Source organism: Sceloporus occidentalis, unplaced genomic scaffold, assembly GCF_023333645.1.
Source record: "Sceloporus occidentalis isolate IW3139 unplaced genomic scaffold, rSceOcc1.0.p SCAF_2, whole genome shotgun sequence".
Classification (NCBI taxonomy): domain Eukaryota; kingdom Metazoa; phylum Chordata; class Lepidosauria; order Squamata; family Phrynosomatidae; genus Sceloporus; species Sceloporus occidentalis.
This window is the reverse complement of record NW_028316982.1, coordinates 85,973,503-85,990,815: the sequence shown is the minus strand read 5'-3', so window position 1 is coordinate 85,990,815 and position 17,313 is coordinate 85,973,503. Positions and strand designations below refer to the sequence as shown.

At 46.7% G+C, this 17,313-nt stretch overlaps 1 long non-coding RNA gene across 1 annotated transcript; it reads left to right on the top strand.

The window, feature by feature from the left end:
* The first annotated feature begins 682 nt into the window (after positions 1-682).
* On the top strand, positions 683-4,681 carry LOC149318637 (uncharacterized). The gene is made up of 6 exons (XR_016279823.1): positions 683-753; positions 2,197-2,261; positions 2,368-2,431; positions 2,531-2,592; positions 2,749-2,830; positions 4,603-4,681. It is a non-coding gene; the product is annotated as an uncharacterized LOC149318637 (long non-coding RNA).
* Positions 4,682-17,313: the final 12,632 nt, after the last annotated feature.

Sequence of the window (17,313 nt, the reverse complement as noted above, 5' to 3'; positions counted from 1 at the left end):
ATCAGCACTCACATGCAAATTCCCCCTCCTAACTCACAATCCACTGGTCACTCTGTATAGAGCTCCAGAGCTTACAAGGGAGGCCCCTCCCTCCCATTTGCCCCTCAGCCAATCAGCACTCACATGCAAATTCTCCCTCCTACCTCACAATGCACTGGTCACTATGTATAGAGCTCCAGAGCTTACAAGGGAGGCCCCTCCCTCCCCTTTCCCCTCAGCCAATCAGCACTCGCATGCAAATTCCCCCTCCTACCTCACAATCCACTGGTCACTCTGTATAGCGCTCCAGAGCCTACAAGGAAGGCCCCTCCTTCCTCTTTGCCCCTCAGCCAATCAGCACTCACATGTAAATTCTCTCTCTTACTTCACAAGATTTGTTTCTATTTGAAAAGATTCCATTTTTGCTTTGGAATCTGGATTCCACTCTACAAGGCAACTGATGCCAATGCAGGCGTTGGTTGCTGGTCAGTGCCCTTCTGGACTGTGAGGGCACCATGGCTTGGGACCATGCCACCTGCAAGGAGATTCCTCTAGGTGAGTGGCCTTACTGGCCAGAAATGGCCTTGGAGGTGGAGGGGCCATGCGGGGGGTGGGTGGAGGTCAGTTTTGGCTTTCTGATGTCACCATTGAGGCCATGGCTCTACCTCTCATTCATCTTTCTCCTCTGCAGAGGCCCAGGAAGGCTTTTGTCAGTCTGTTTTCCTGTTCCATACTACCCAGTGATCAAGAGGACGACCCCGAGTCTCTTCTGAGGTAAGTCCCCAATTCCTTCCCTCCCTCCCTCCCTCCTTCCTTCCTTGCTAAGTGAGGGACTTACAGTCCCACAAGGAAGAGGCTCCCTTTTTTGGCTTTGTTCATAGCAATGCATCATGGAGGGAATCCTCTCCATGCTCCTCCATACTGCACGGCAGAGTTCAAATTCTGTACAGACAGGCCAAACTAATGCAGCTTTGGGCCACTTTGGAAGTGTGCTGTTTAAACGATGCACGCATCCTAAGAGGCCGGAAGCCATGCTAAAGCCATCCTTCCGTCCTAAGGAACAGAACGCAGCTTCAGCATAGCTTCCGGCCTCTTAGGACGCATGCATCGTTTACACAGCACACCTCCAAAGTGGCCCGTATCTGGCTTTAGTATGGCCTGTCTTTACAGGCCCTATGACCCTGATTCCAGGGTAATATGGGGGTCCTTTAGTTATTGTGGTTTTGTTCCTGTGTGCCTTCACCCTATCATAGGGTTTTCTCAGCAAGATTGGTCACCTGAAGCTGAGAAAGTGTGACTAATTCCGAATTCAAACCCACCCCTCCCATCTCCATTACGACCACAACCCCTCCCTCCTCTTTGCCCCCCAGCCAATCAGCTCTCACATGCAAATTCCCCTTCCTGACTCACAGTCCACTGGTCACTATGTATAGAGCTCCAGAGCCTACAAGGGAGGCCCCTCCCTCCCCTTTGCCCCCCAGCCAATCAGCACTCACATGCAAATTCCCCCTCCTACCTTACAATCCATTCGTCATTGGTGGACAGGAGGGATGGTCAGTGGTGCTAGGGATGCTCTGAAGAAGTCAGGATTCATGGCCTTTTCTTGTCCCCATTCAGTCCTTCGGAGCCACAAGGAACCTGTGCAAAGGAGGAGGAGGAGGAGGAGGAAGTTGCCTCTCAGGCATTTGCTATGGAGATCCATCCCTCTTTGTCATTAAGGAAAGAGTATTTCAGACCCACAGAAGGGCCTCATCTTTTGCCCAATAGTGTCCTGAGAAGGAACCATGACCTGTGGTCAAGCAGTGAAGGGCCTTGACCCCTTCTCTTGAGGGTGACCATGCGTACTCCTTTTCCAGGACATATTTCAACCTCCTGACCAGGACGAATTCCAAAACGTCCTCCATTATGAGCATGGCTAAGAAGCACGAATTTACATTGATCTTAGCTGGCGGGGAGGGGGTTGGCTTCTGTTTTGTAATGTCCTAAATTTTTCCATGAATGTACTGCATTTCATGGTGCCTTGTCCAATGTGGCTCAACTGTCCCAACAACTGCAGTCCAACAATATGTGGGCGGCACACATTCTAATATTATAATATCACCCAGTTGCTCTGCATTGGCTTGCCTTCAAGTGCAAATTCCCCTGCTCCCGAGAGACAGAGATGGTAAGCCCTTCAGTGGAGGACTGTCCAAATTTATCCTTATTTTCCTTTGAAAGAATCCCCTACAAATGGAGGAGGCACCCACAGAGGCCAAAAACGAGGAGGAAGAAGGGGATCAGAGGTATTGCCATTCTTTGCATCTCCAACAAGCATGTGGGCCCAGGAGAGGCCATGGAGGGGCCGTGGGTGGGCTTCTATCTGGACCTTTGTATTGTCTCTCCTCCCAGCTTCCAGAAAGAACCCTTGGAGAAGAATGTCACCCATAATGTCAATGAACCTGCCATCTTATGGGTAAGTTAGCAGGGAATCTCCCTTGTCTCCTTTCATAGGGAAAGTTATTTGGGATCAGGGCCTCTTTCATTTCCCCCTCCCTCAACTGTTTTCTTACAGGATTTAGAAGGTGATACCTGGAGAGTAGAAGATAAGTGTTACCCCTCCTCTGCTTCAGAAAGGTAATTTGTTCTCACCTGGGATGGATGGCTGCTATGGTGCCGCACTTTGGGGATGTGGCTAGGTGCTTCTGGAAGAAACACTCCCATTCACAGTCCATGGGCGTCCATAGGGATATCCTTGTGGTCCCTCATGGCCTTTTCCTGCCCTCATTCCAGACTTCTGGAGCCACAGGGGACCTGCGCTGAGGAGGAGGACATCTCTCAGAGGTTTGGCATGGAGAAGATTCGCTCTTTGTCGGTAATGAAAGAATCTGGTTTACCCCCAGAGGGGGTCCTATTATTATTTAATTATAGATAGATAGGTAGATAGATAGATAGATAGATAGATAGATAGATAGATAGACAGACAGACACACACACACACACAAACATACAGTGGAACAGTGTTGTGAAGAGAACACTCCTTCACCTTATTTCTTCTCTTTAAGATGGCAGTCCCATGGGTTTTTCTTATCCCACCACTGTCACCAAATTAATCTATGTGACACTCTTCTAACTGCCACCAAAATATGCTTATGTGACACTGGGTCCTCAGACTAAGATGGACCCTTATTTAAAAAAATCACTGTTTTAAAATGACTGTGTATTGATGATGATGGTAACGTGGATGGGATTGCAAATGAAAACAAGCTTTATTTAAAAATAAAATATGAAATTTGTTAAACAGGTGTTTCAAATAGATGTTACTTGAATATCTTTAATATAAACATATGTTCATGGACTTGGATTTCTTAGTTTGGTTGGTAAGGTTACTTCCCTAATGTGAATTTTGCCTGCATCCACACTGGATAAATAACCCTGTTTGGTACCGCTTTAAGTGTGTCTTGGCTCAAGGCTCTGGAATTCTGGGAGTTGGAGTTTGTTGTGGGGGTCCCACAACAAACTCCAACTCCCAGAATTCCAGATCCTTGAGCCAAGACACATTTAAAGTGGTACCAAACAGGGTTATTTATCCAGTGTGGATGCAGCCCTGGTTACAAATCAACTCTCCACAGAGTATCACTCCCTTTGGATTAGCTTCCCTAAACCCTAAAATAATTCTGCTACACGGGCAAAGTATAACCCGCACGTTATTTCCACAAGGTAACTCCCTAACCTGGAATGTCTATTAGTTTATAAGCCCCTCACACTGGACTATAACCTCAGTTCCACTCTGGAACTCACAAAACTAGATCCCTAACTGAAATTCCAACTCCCAAAACGGAATTTTCAACCTTTCCCTGTCAGCATCTCATTGGCTGACACTTTCTGGATCGTGATTGGCTGTTGCTATGCTAGGCTAATCTATCTTTTCGCTACACTTGTTATCCACTGGGGTTTGGTTCCGAGATCCCCAGAGGATAACAAAATCCATAGATGCTAAAGTTCCATTAAATATAATGGCAGAGCAAAATGGTGTCCCTTATATAAAATGGCAAAATCAAGGTTTGCTATTTGGAATGTATACACTTACTTATACTATACTATACTATACTATACTATATTTATTTATACCCTGCTCTTCAGCCAAAGCTACCAGAGTGCTTACAGTTTGTTAATTAGACATTTATACTATACTTTTTTGGAATATTTTCAAGCCATGGATGCTTGAATCCATGAATTAAAAAAAATCCATGAATGAGGACCAACTGTACACACACACAGAGAGAGAGAGGTAGAGAGTCTTGATGGCTTTTACTTCTCTCTGCGCCACTTATTTTCAGGATACAGAAGACTGGGCTGTGGATGATGACATCCGTAGAGAGGAGAATGAGGAACTTCGCCCTCGGTCAGCTTTGGCCATTTACTCTGAGGGATGTTAACAACAACAAAAGGGAGGATGGCTGCTGTGCTGCCTCACCTTGGGGATGTGGCTAGGTGCTTCTGGAAGGAGCACTCTCACCCAGAGTCTATGGGCTTCCATAAGGATGCCCTTGTGGTACCCTCAGGGGGCTGTTTGGGGTATCATTCTGGCCCCATTGTTGGACAGAAGGTGTCATGTTTCATGGCTTTTTCCTGCCCTGATTTCAGACTTATGGAGCCACAAGGGGCCTGTGCTAAGGAGAGCACCTCTCAGAGGTTTGGCATGGAGGAGATTCACTTTAAGCTGGTAAGGAAAGAGTCTTACAGACCACAGAGGGGTCTCATCTTTTGACCTCCTGTACCTACTGCAGAGTGCCCATTAGTGTCCTGAGAAGGGACCATGATCTGTAGTCAGGTAGTGAAGGATCCTGGCCTCCTCCTTTTCCAGGATTTTTCAATCTCCTGACCAGGAGGAATCCCAAAATGTCCTCCATTATGAGCATGACGAAGAGGCCCATTGAGTAGGGTGCCTATGAAACCTTCCAGGACACGTCCTACATTTCAACCTCCTGACCAGGAGGAGAGCGTGTGAATTGAGCCTCTTCCATCATAATAAATAAAACCATAATAAAGGCAATGCACACCCAAGCAAATAAACTTGCTCAGCGTGTTTCAAGGCTTGTCACATACAGTAGATGGCAGTTATCTAATTTCCCCCCTCTCCCCCACCCCCAGAAAAGACGGCTCTGCTTTGTCTTTGCAAGAGGTTCTGCCATCTGTACCCTTCAGAGGCTGAGAAAGTTGCAGACACATTGGCCCAAGGGCATATGGAACTCGTCTTGGACCATTATTTAGAATCACCTTGGGAAGATCAAAAAAGGTAGGCTGATTGTCTCTTATTGTCCCATGCATCCCTGTGGCCCTGAACCTATTTTCCCTCTCTGGGGCTGGAAGTCCAGTAAGGATGTGACTTCCCTCTCCTTCCCTATTTCTCTTGACAGTGTCTGTTATACACTCATGCATGGTGTCCTCTCCTCATGCCCTGTTTTTCCTCTCGGGCAAGGTGAATGAATGCTCTTGGTTGGCTCAGCAGAAAGTAACTTCACTCATTTTGGTGAAAACATAGGAAAGAGAGGGGCACGGTGTTATCAGTACGCTGATGACACCCAAATATATTTCTCGATGTCCCGATCAGCAGCTATGACAACAGATGGCATTTCTCCCCTCAATCAGTGTCTTGAAGCAGTAATGGGCTGGATGAGGAAAAACAAACTCAGGCTGAATCCAGACAAAACGGAGGTACTTACAGTAGGGCCCCCCCAAACCAGGTATTGGGTTGCAACCTCCAGTCCTAGATGGGGTCATGCTCTCCACAAAGGACTGTGTTCGCAGTCTGGGGGTGCTCCTAGATCCATCGCTTCACATGAGAAATCGGGAATGTGATGATCAGGAGCGCCTGTTATCAGCTTCAGCTGATACGCCAGCTGCGCCCTTTCGTGGAAGTAAAGGACCTAGAAACTGTTGTACATTCACTGGTAACTTCACAACTTGATTTCTGTAATGTGCTTTACATGGGGCTACCCTTGTGCCTAGTCCGGAAACTTCAACTAGTGCAAAATATGGCAGCCAGGCTGGTCGCTGGAAAAACTAGGAATGACTTAATAACACCTGTCCTAAAATCCCTTCACTGGCTGCCTATTAGTTTCCGGGCAAAGTACAAGGTGTTGGTTATAACCTTTAAAGCCCTACATGGCTTGGGTCCAACCTATTTGAGGGATCACCTGCTTCCATATAATCCGCCCCGCACCCTCAGGTCCTCTGGGAGGAATCTATTGCAGCCTTTAAAAACCAGACTAACTGCTACCTCCCAGAGGGCCTTTTCTGCAATTGCTCCCAAATTGCCAGCTTAGACAGCTTTAAAAAAGCTGTCAAGACGGATCTCTTCCGGCAGGCCTTTCCTGAATAAAAGTGCCTGGCCACAGAATGACTGCCTCTCACATCATGTATCAGCCCACCGCTCTGTCCTCGCTGTATTTTTATTGTGTTTTTAATAGATGCTTTAAATTATAACTTGTTTAATCCTGTTTAAAGGGGGGAATTTGGGACATACATTTGTAAATGTGGATTTTAACGTATTGTAAGCCGCTTTGATTGTCTTGTCACAGAAAAGCGGGATATAAATAAAAGTTTTATTTTATTATTTATTTACTTTGTAGAGAAGGTAAGGACATCACCCAGATGGGGATCTTGCCTGCTGATCCTCACATGGCTGCTCCACACCAAGCAAATTAAAAGAGGTCCCATCTGCGCCTTGTCTTTGGGAATTGGGGAGAAGGGCTGGATGACCCTCCCTCTTTCCTGATTGTCTGCAATCAGTCCTCTTATTGAGGCCAGAATCTCCTTCTCAACTCAGGCGAGGGCAATCAAAACCATTGGGCAGATAATAACAGACATCGCTGATGAAGAGAAGCTGACGATCTGGGTTCCATTCATTTCTAACACCTTGTTGTATGCCGTCGTCATGTATGAATCCAGTCCCCATGATGAGATCTGCAAGAACTTCAAAGACTATATGTCAATAGAGTAAGTTGTGTTACAAGGACAAGCTGGGGAAGAAATGGTCAGTGGAGTTTCTAATCCACTGGATGAGGCTAGATGGAGGAATGTAAATCTCTCTACTGAACAAACAGGATTTTCTGTCACCTCTGGCCTTAGTGAGGTGATATTCACTCTCTCTTCTCTGCAGGGAATTAATTCACATAATTAATGCCCTTCAGACCAGGTTCATACCCGACATGAATGCCACGATTCAGACCTTCCTTGATGCCACCCGTCATGGTTCCCTCTGTCTCTCTCTGAGGTAGAGGGCCTTGGCTTTCCCATTTCCCCAACCCCTGAGCCGCGATGATCCCTCCACTCCAAAATAAAGGGAGAATGGGATTATTTGCAGCTTTACTGGGGAAACAATAGAGGAAGTCTGTATCAGTTGGAGAATGTCCATTTGTGATATTACAACCAGTGGGCTTCAAATAGGAAGTCAAAAACATCTCTGCTTTCTCTGTTCGCTTTCAGGAAGACGATCCCACTGCTCCCGCAGGCCCGAAGGACCATCTGCCCCTGAAAGGTAAGATATGTAAGCCTTAATCCCAGGCTGAGGGAAGCCACTAGAAGACTCCTGCAGGTCCCTCTCAGGAAGGCTTCTCCTAGGACCATTCACCTGGGCAAAGAGGAGGGCAGCCCAGCAATGCTCCAGAATCAGGTGGCAATGTCCTTTCCCCTACTACTACTACCACCAGCAGTAGTATCATCAGGCTGGCCTGCAGAGAGCCTCAGGAAGCAGCTCCCTGGTGCTGTGGCCAAGGCCCTTCTGGTGCTGGAGAGCGAAGGAGGAGGAGGAGGAGCAGGAGGAGGCCTGGAAGTGGCAGAGGCAGTAGTGGGACAGAGGCGCATCCACCTCTTGCTCCCACACGCTTGACGTGGGTCCTCCAAACTCAGCCTGAGACTACAAAAACCCTCCACCAACACCTGCTCTGAGAAGAACCCAGCAGCAGAGGAAAAGTTCTGGCGTTTTGCCTTGGACATGCCTGAGCTCTCCGCCTCCTCATCCCAGCCCTCAGAGCCAGAGGCAGAGTGGGTCCTCCAAACTCAGCCTGAGAATACAAAAGCCCTCCACCACCTGCTCTGAGAAGAACCCAGCAGCAGAGGAAGAGTACTGGCGTTTGGCCTTGGGAATGCCTGAGCTCTCCTCCTCATCCCAGCCCTCGGAGCCAGAGGCGGTGTGGTGTTTTTTTCCCTCCCCCCTATGGAAATTATTTTAACTCTTCTAAGTCATTTATGCTTTTAGCAAGGTTATTGCATAAAAGGGTATTATATATAATTATTGTTGTTGGACCTACTTGATCATATCTGCATCCTTTTCAGTTTTAACTTATAAAATCATTTTTACTATATACATTTTTTACGAAACCTAAATTAATAGGACACATTAGATATAATAGTCTTATGTGTACACTGTTGAATACCTGATGTTAAGCTTACATAAACTTACGACCACCTAAAGCCAGTTTCAGACAGCTCTGAGAAAAATTTACCATAAGCAGGGCCCTAACAATATTGCCACTGTTAATAAGAAAACACAAACATGAATAGTGAAGATATGATAAGCTTGGAACATCCTTCATTCTAAAACTACTTCCTAAAAGAGAAAGTTGTGCAATAAAAATAACTCAATATTTTACTAATTGCAGATGTAAATCCCCCCATAGATGCTCTCAATTTAATGTGGAAGCAAATCCTATGGGAAGTAAGGAAATAACTTCATCACCTGTAGCACCTATTCTGGATTGGTCCTTAGATAGAATAGGCTCTTTAAAGCCTCTCTGCACCAACTCTTGAACTTGAAATGGCTTTTGCTGAGAGAAAAATAACACCTGAACCTATTATAAGTGAAAAGTTATTAATAGTAGTTATCTTATATTCTTATTAGTATTTATTCTTATTCTTATTATTAATCTATTATTATACCATTAAATTAGTAGTATTTATTATTAGTAGTACTAGTAATATTTTATTATCATTAATCTTTTATTATTATTATATTGAAATGGTATTTTTGTAATTATTAATTTCTAGAATTGTATCATTGCTAGCCTTTTTTGTTAATTCTGTCTTTCCTTTGTTATTTCTTTGTATTTACTTTATTGTATAATAATAATAATAATAATAATAATAATAATAATATATAATGCATTTTTTCTTCTTCTAACTTGTAAATCTAAATAAATAAATCTGTTTTCCATCTTTACACTTTGGTATCTCTTTGAAGTCTTTTTTTTGGGGGGGGGGGAAGGAGGGCAGTCCCTGAATTTACAGTCGCCCCATGGGACTTGCGGAGGATCCATTCAGCCCCCCCTTGAGGTCGTGGATATTCAAGCCCCATTCAAATGAAGGGGGTAAGGGAAATAAAAACTGCCAGTCACTCTCTCTAAGCTTCAGAGAATGGTAAGGGCAAAGCCCCTCTACACAAACCTTGCCAAGAAAACCCCACAATAATTAAGGGTCACCATAAATTGTCCCTCCCCCCCAGGCCCAGCAAGACCTACCAAGCCATGTAGCTCCCTGCGCAGCATCTCTGCCTTCCTCCTCCACAGCTTTCTCTCTAATCTCAGCTTGGCTGATTGGAAAATTTCCTCCACCTCTGCCTGGTCAATGGGGATAGAAGAGCTGGAAGTGCACCCCCTGGGTGCAGCCTCTCCCACACACAAACAGGGATGCTGCTCTGCCTCTGTTGGGCAAGGACTGGGAGTCCAGCAGTCCCGGGACATTATGCAAAGGTGGGATGGGACATTCCCAAAGGCTGGAAAACCAGGAATGTCCCACCAGAACCTGGGAAATGGCAATCCTAGCCTACTGTAATGACAACACTGCAAACAGGGTGGCATCCCCAGACTCTGTGAACTATGTTTCCATTTTAACTCCGATGGAATCTTTTGGTTTATTGTATATATTGATGTATAAGTCTAGAAATTTAGTCAAAAAATCAACCCCAAAAAACTTGGATTGGCTTATCCACGGCCCAATGTAAGTACTGTAACTCCTATCAACCCTTTTTCTGGGTAGAATGATGAAAAACAATGGTGTCCCTGCCCCTGGTGTCATTCAATGAGGGGGACAGGGCTTCTGGAGGCAGCACACTTCCTCGGTGCCATTGGGTCATTCTCCTCATGAGAAGAACAAGACCTGGCACCAAGGTGGTGTGGAGAGCTGCACTCGACCTTCCTTGGTGTGGCTATATCATTTTCCTCATGAGAAGATTGAGGCAACAGCACCAAGGTGGTGAGGTCATGTTCAGTCTTCCCCAGTATGGCTGAATCGTTCTCCTCATGAGGAGAATGAGGCAGTGGCACACATGTGTGTGACCAGGTGTCATCCCTATTCTGGGGTTTCACCTAGTGTGGGCCACACACTCCAGTGATGCTACTGGTGCAAAGCAAGAATTCAGTCCATTTTGAGAGAATCTAAAGGAAGCATCAACACTCCCCACATGCTCTCTACTGTGGCACCACTTCTGGCCTGTTTGAATACTTGAGTGGGGGAAAAGTGGCAGCAATGGTTCATTTACACTTCCCCTCAAAGAAGCACCAAGAGAGTAGAGGAGGGTCATTGTGTCTTTTAGATTCTCTCAGAATGGATTAAGCTTTCTCCTTTTAACACCCAGAGGAGGGATTGGGTTTTTATGTGAGTTAATAGTTACCTTAACTCTTGCTTTTACACCTGTTTTGACATGTGTGCCACCCATACTTTGTTGCCTTCCTCCCACATTGCACAGCCACCATTTACCATATTTCCCTCCTCATCCGCCCTTTAGGGTGAGCAAAAATAGTTGAGGCTGCCAGAGGTTTGTAGGTATTTCTGCATCATTCTCCTTTGCTTTGTCTTTTACATCCTTTGCTACATGCCCCTCAACTTATCCACAGTCATATTAAAATTCATAATTTTGGCCCCCAAACCTGCCCTCAACTTAAAAATGAGATTGACTTATACATGAGGTCAAGTAACCTATTTCATTATGTGCTAGCTTGCACTGAAAAGAGACTTTATCGATCTAATATTGGCGCTTTGCAGAGCGCCCAAAAAGGGCGCTCTGCCGGTGCCCGTGTTTGCTGTGTGAGGGAGATGCAGCGGACAAACCGCGTGGCTCCCCCACGCAGCAAAAAGAACTCACATAAAGCGGGTTCTTCTTGCGGCACAGTTGTGACACTGCAAGGTGCCAATGGTGCACTTGCGGCGTCACATCCGCACCGCGACGTGTGGACGCTAAGCGTCCATCACATCAAAATGTGTATAGGGAGCCACCATTTTGACGTCCCCAGTATGTACTAGGGGTGAGGCCTGATTGGACCTGCGTCCTCGGCCAACCCCTAGTACATACTGGGGGTGGAGCCAAGGCCCATCTGGAACGGGCCATTGATTTACAGCAGGGGTTGGCAACCTCCGGCCCGTGGGCCGGATGCGGCCCGCGGGCGCCTTTCTGCCGGCCCCCGCTCCCTCCTGCCGCCGAAATCGCCGCCGATTTCGGCCGCTCCGGCCGCCATTTTGCCTTTCAAAATGGCGGCGCCCATTGGGAGGCCCGATGCGGCCTCTGGAGCCCTGAAACGGGGCTTCAGCAGCCTCACCGGGCCCCTGGGAGGCCCGATGCAGCCTCTGGAGCCCTGAATCGGGGCTCCAGGAGCCGCACCGGGCCTCTGGGAGGCCCGATGCGGCAGCCGAAGCCCTGAAACGGGGCTTCAGCAGCCTCACCGGGCCCCTGGGAGGCCCGATGCGGCCTCTGGAGCCCTGAATCGAGGCTCCAGCAGCCGCACCGGGCCTCTGGGAGGCCCGATGCGGCAGCCGAAGCCCTGAAACGGGGCTTCAGCAGCCTCACCGGGCCCCTGGGAGGCCCGATGCGGCCTCTGGAGCCCTGAATCGGGGCTCCAGGAGCCGCACCGGGCCTCTGGGAGGCCCGATGCGGCAGCCGAAGCCCTGAAACGGGGCTTCAGCAGCCTCACCGGGCCCCTGGGAGGCCCGATGCGGCCTCTGGAGCCCTGAATCGGGGCTCCAGGAACTGCACCGGGCCTTCAAATGGGCCCCGCCCACCTCCCTCCTGGCCCCGCCCTCCTCCCTCCTATAAATGGAGGGGCGGGGGGGAAGGAGGAGGAGGCAGAGAGAGAGGGAGGGAGGGGAGGAGGAGAGAGAGAGAGAGTGGGAGGGAGAGAAGAGAGAGGGAGGGAGGGAAGGAGGAGAGAGAGAGAGAGTGGGAGGGAGAGAAGAGAGAGGGAGGGAGGGGAGGAGAGAGAGAGAGAGAGAAAGGGTGGGAGGGAGAGGAAAGAGAGGGAGGGAGGGAGGGGAGGAGAGAGAGAGAGAGAGAGAGAGAGAGAAAGGGTGGGTGGGTGGGAGGTAGAGGGTGGGAGGGAGGGAGGGGAGAAGAGAGAGAGAAAAGGTGAGAGGGAGAGGAGAGGGAGGGAGGGAGAGGAGAAGAGAGAGAGAGAAAAGGTGAGAAGGTGGGAGTGATAGGGAGGGAGGAAGGGAGAGAAAGAAAGTGGGTTGAGACAGTGGCATGCATTTTTTGCTGTTTTGTGGCCTTGCCTAGTCGCTTCCATTCTTGCAAATATTGCTCTTATTATTGTTGTTGTTCTCCTTTGGTATTCTCTTTGTAAAATCCCCCCACATGGACTTGCTTGCTCTTTTGTGGGTTGAGACAGTGGCATGCATTTTTTGCTGTTTTGTGGCCTTGCCTAGTCGCTTCCATTCTTGCAAATATTGCTCTTATTATTGTTGTTGTTCTCCTTTGGTATTCTCTTTGTAAAATCCCCCCACATGGACTTGCTTGCTCTTTTGTGGGTTGTGACAGTGGCATGCATTTTTTGCTGTTTTGTGGCCTTGCCTAGTTGCTTCCATTCTTGCAAATATTGCTCTTATTATTGTTGTTGTTCTCCTTTGGTATTCTCTTTGTAAAATCCCCCCACATGGACTTGCTTGCTCTTTTGTGGGTTGAGACAGTGGCATGCATTTTTTGCTGTTTTGTGGCCTTGCCTAGTTGCTTCCATTCTTGCAAATATTGCTCTTATTATTGTTGTTGTTCTCCTTTGGTATTCTCTTTGTAAAATCCCCCCACATGGACTTGCTTGCTCTTTTGTGGGTTGAGATAGTGGCATGCATTTTTTGCTGTTTTGTGGCCTTGCCTAGTTGCTTCCATTCTTGCAAATATTGCTCTTATTATTGTTGTTGTTCTCCTTTGGTATTCTCTTTGTAAAATCCCTCCACATGGACTTGCTTGCTCTTTTGTGGGTTGAGACAGTGGCATGCATTTTTTGCTGTTTTGTGGCCTTGCCTAGTTGCTTCCATTCTTGCAAATATTGCTCTTATTATTGTTGTTGTTCTCCTTTGGTATTCTCTTTGTAAAATCCCCCCACATGGACTTGCTTGCTCTTTTGTGGGTTGAGACAGTGGCATGCATTTTTTGCTGTTTTGTGGCCTTGCCTAGTCGCTTCCATTCTTGCAAATATTGCTCTTATTATTGTTGTTGTTCTCCTTTGGTATTCTCTTTGTAAAATCCCCCCACATGGACTTGCTTGCTCTTTTGTGGGTTGAGACAGTGGCATGCATTTTTTGCTGTTTTGTGGCCTTGCTTAGTCGCTTCCATTCTTGCAAATATTGCTCTTATTATTGTTGTTGTTCTCCTTTGGTATTCTCTTTGTAAAATCCCCCCACATGGACTTGCTTGCTCTTTTGTGGGTTGAGACAGTGTGCATGCGTTTTTCCTGTGTTATGGCATTGCCGGCCCTAGTAGCTTCTTGCAAATATTATGCGGCTCCACCCCTGGAGGGTGGAAACTCCGTCCCTGACATGTGGCTCTGCCCCCAGATAGTGGAAGCTCCGCCCTGGCATGTGGCTCCGGCCCAGAGGGTGGAAGCTCCACCCCCATGTGCGGCTCCGCCCCCGGAGGGTGGAGGCTCTGCCCCCGGAGGGTGGAGGCTCCGCCCCCGGAGGGTGGTAGCTCCACCCTCCGGCTTCGGCCCCCCAGTTGTCTGAGGGACAGCAACCCGGCCCCCGACTCAAAAAGGTTGCCTACCCCTGATTTACAGGGTCTCAAAACAGTCATTTTGGTAATGTCTTGGTGAAGATGTCAGTTGTCATTTCAGTAGCTGGGCAGTGGATCATCTTGATTACACATTTTTCAATAAGCTCACAAAGCTACACACTGTCCTTAGGTAAACTCATTAGCTCTTTTGGTTTTTCCTACCATCTATACGCCGATGACACCCAGTTATATCTTTCCACCCCTGACCTTTCTCCAAGGCTTGAACAGTAAGTTTCGTCTTGTCTCACAGCTGTCTCGCAGTGGATGTGCCATCGGCGTTTGAAGCTCAACATGTCCAAGACGGAGCTTCTTGTCTTTCCTCCTAAGTCCACCCTTCAACACTCCTTTTCTGTCTCTGTGGACAACATTTCTGTTCAACCAGTCCAGCAAGCCCGCAGTCTCGGTTTTATCTTTGACTCTTCTCTGCATGTATCCCTCAGATCCAGACCATAGCCAAGGCTTGTAGATTCTTTTTGTACAATATTGCCAAAATCCGACCATATCTCTCCGCCTCTACTGCCAAGATCCTGGTCCATGCCCTAGTGGTCTCATGACTTGATTACTGTAACATCCTCCTGGCAGGGCTTCCTCTTTCTCACCTCCGTCCTTTAATTTCTGTCCATCATTAAGCTGCACGCATTATCACATCCGCCCACCGCTCTGACCATATCTCTCCTTTGTTGGCATCCCTTCACTGGCTCCCCCTCCCTTTCCGCATTCATTATAAGCTCCTGCTGTCCACATTTAAAGCCCTCCATGGGTTGGCCCCACCTTACTTATCAGATCTTCTTTCTCCCCACTCGGGCCCTCCGTTCTGGTAGTCAAGGTCTGCTGTCCCAGCCCAGGATTTCCTCTGCCCCATCTCGGATTTGCCCCTTTTCACTCACTGCCCCTCACTCCTGGAACCTTCTTCCCCCGCGAACAAGAGCCATCACTTATTTAACCAGCTTCAAAACGGAGTTGATGACCATCCTGTTCAGAGAAGCGTTCCCAGGCCTTGCTTAATTGCCGCTTGCCTCCCTGGATGAAGATTAACCATCCATTATGAAGCCAAGCTCTCCCTCCAGTCCACCTGCCTTGGTCCAGGCCTTGGAGGTAGAGAGGAACTGCTGGACCTCATCCCCTTCCCCACCACTACTCCCTTCTCCTTTTGTGTGGTGTCTTTTTAGATTGTAAGCCTGAGGGCAGGGAACCGTCTAATTAAAAAGACTGTATGTACAGCGCTGTGTAAATTTACAGCGCTTTATAAATAAAGTTTAATAATAATAATAATAAACCTTGTTGTATCTGATTCCAGTGTGTTTGCTATTTAGCAACATCATCTCTGTTTGTGGAAGTCTAATGCAACTAACTCCTCTTTCCCTACCTGGTCATCAGTAGCCCCATGGGGCTTGGCAGCTGCCTGAGGAAAGTATAAAACTCAAGACCTATATTTCCATAAGAGTTAGCATTAAACAGATACAGCATTAAAACAGAATATAAAACTAAATATTAAGACTAAAGCACAATGAAAAGATCATGTTTAACTTGAAAGGCATAGACAATGAAGCATATGTTTCTTAATTTATAACTTATACATGAGGTTGTCTTATATATGAGTATATATAGTATAGATTGAATGGGCACTACAGCTTTCTGGCATGCTAAATGTCTCTCCCAACCTCCCTGCAAATCACAGGATTCTGTAGTATGTTGCCATGGTAGTTAAAGTGGAAACACAGTGCTATAATTATGTAGTATGAAAGGGCTCCTGTTGTCTTCCTTTTCTACCTAAGGCAGGGAAGGACAGCAAATCTGCCCCCAGGATATTCTTTTGAAAAGTAACTTAACTCATTTTGGTGAAATCATAGGAAAGAAAGAAAAGAGGACAAGGCAGCTTGATCCATCCATCTCCATCATGCATCTGAAAGTTTGCCATGTCAGCCTGTCTCATAACACTGACATCTAGAGCTTCTAAGCAATTTGTGAAGTAAACAAAAACAATGTAATGTGGGCTGAAGCTAGTTAAAATGCCTTAGGAAAAGTCTGCCATTAGCCTGAAATATGGCTGTCTCCTTGTCAACAGACAACAGTATGTATTTCTGTATAACAGTCATATTGTAGGAATAGAAGACCATAAAGGAAATTGTTTTCCCCCACTGTTTCCTCCCAGCCAGTGACAACTATTGGAGGCATATTGCCGCTGAATCTGGAAGTTCCATTTTAGTTATCATGACTAATAGCTGCTATTACACAGTCTCTGTGAATATAATTATAATCTTTTAAACTTTCTTTTAAAGACAGCTGTCATTCCACCCCAACCCCTACAGTAACAAATCCTGAGTAGATGTAAATAAACAGATCTCACACTCTTCTTTTTTTCTTCCATATCTCCACTTCTCTTCTTCTGTGCTGAGCTTTAAACTGTAGGTTCTTTGGGACAGAACTTGTTTTTTTGTTTTGTTTTGTTTTTTGTACTCTGTAGATGACCCCAGAACCTTGGCGATGCATACTTTGGTGGTATGCCATTAAGCAAATAAATAATTGTACAGCATAACATTCCACAAGCTGATTATGAATGTATGAAAAATCACAGGGTGTAAATTTACTGACTTATTGCTGTTTCATCTCTCCCATTTTTTAAAAAAAATACAACACAAAAATCAGCATTACATTGACAGCCGCTCCAGAGCTCTGATAAGGAAGCCAATTTTTCTGACAAGTTGTGTATTTCTAATTGAAAGATCAACAATGTCACATATGAATGCTTTTAAGAGCTCTCAGGTGTATTCCATCTGGATCTGGTGGCTGGTTAATTTTTAATTTGTCAATTAGTCCGAGAATGTCATCTCTTGTCACTTTTATTTGACTTAGGTTTTCAGATTCCCTCTCTAAAAAATGTGTTTCAGACATATTCACCTGTCCAACATGTTTCACAGTGAAAACTGACAGGTTCATTCAGCTTCTTTGCAACACCTCTGTGTGCATCTGTCTGTGTCCTAACCTCACAGATTCCTCTGCAACTCCATAACTCAGCTACCTTCTCTTTATTTTCTCCATGATCTCTGTGCCCCTTGGAGGTGGGAAGAGTCCTAAACAGGGTAGAATAAATTCCCATAGAGTGACTTCTAGAGAGTTCCTCAATATGCTGCAAGCAGAATAGTGCTCCAGGCAGTGCCATTTTCAAGATCGGTGGACAGTGAAGACAATGGGTATTATTTTGGGTGATGCACCATGTTTCTCTCTCCCCAAAGCCTGAGTGGTTGCATGGGTTTTGGGAAGAGTACAGGAAAGGCAGCCAATCATTGGCAGCATGGCCTGCTAGGGCTGGGACCAGAGCA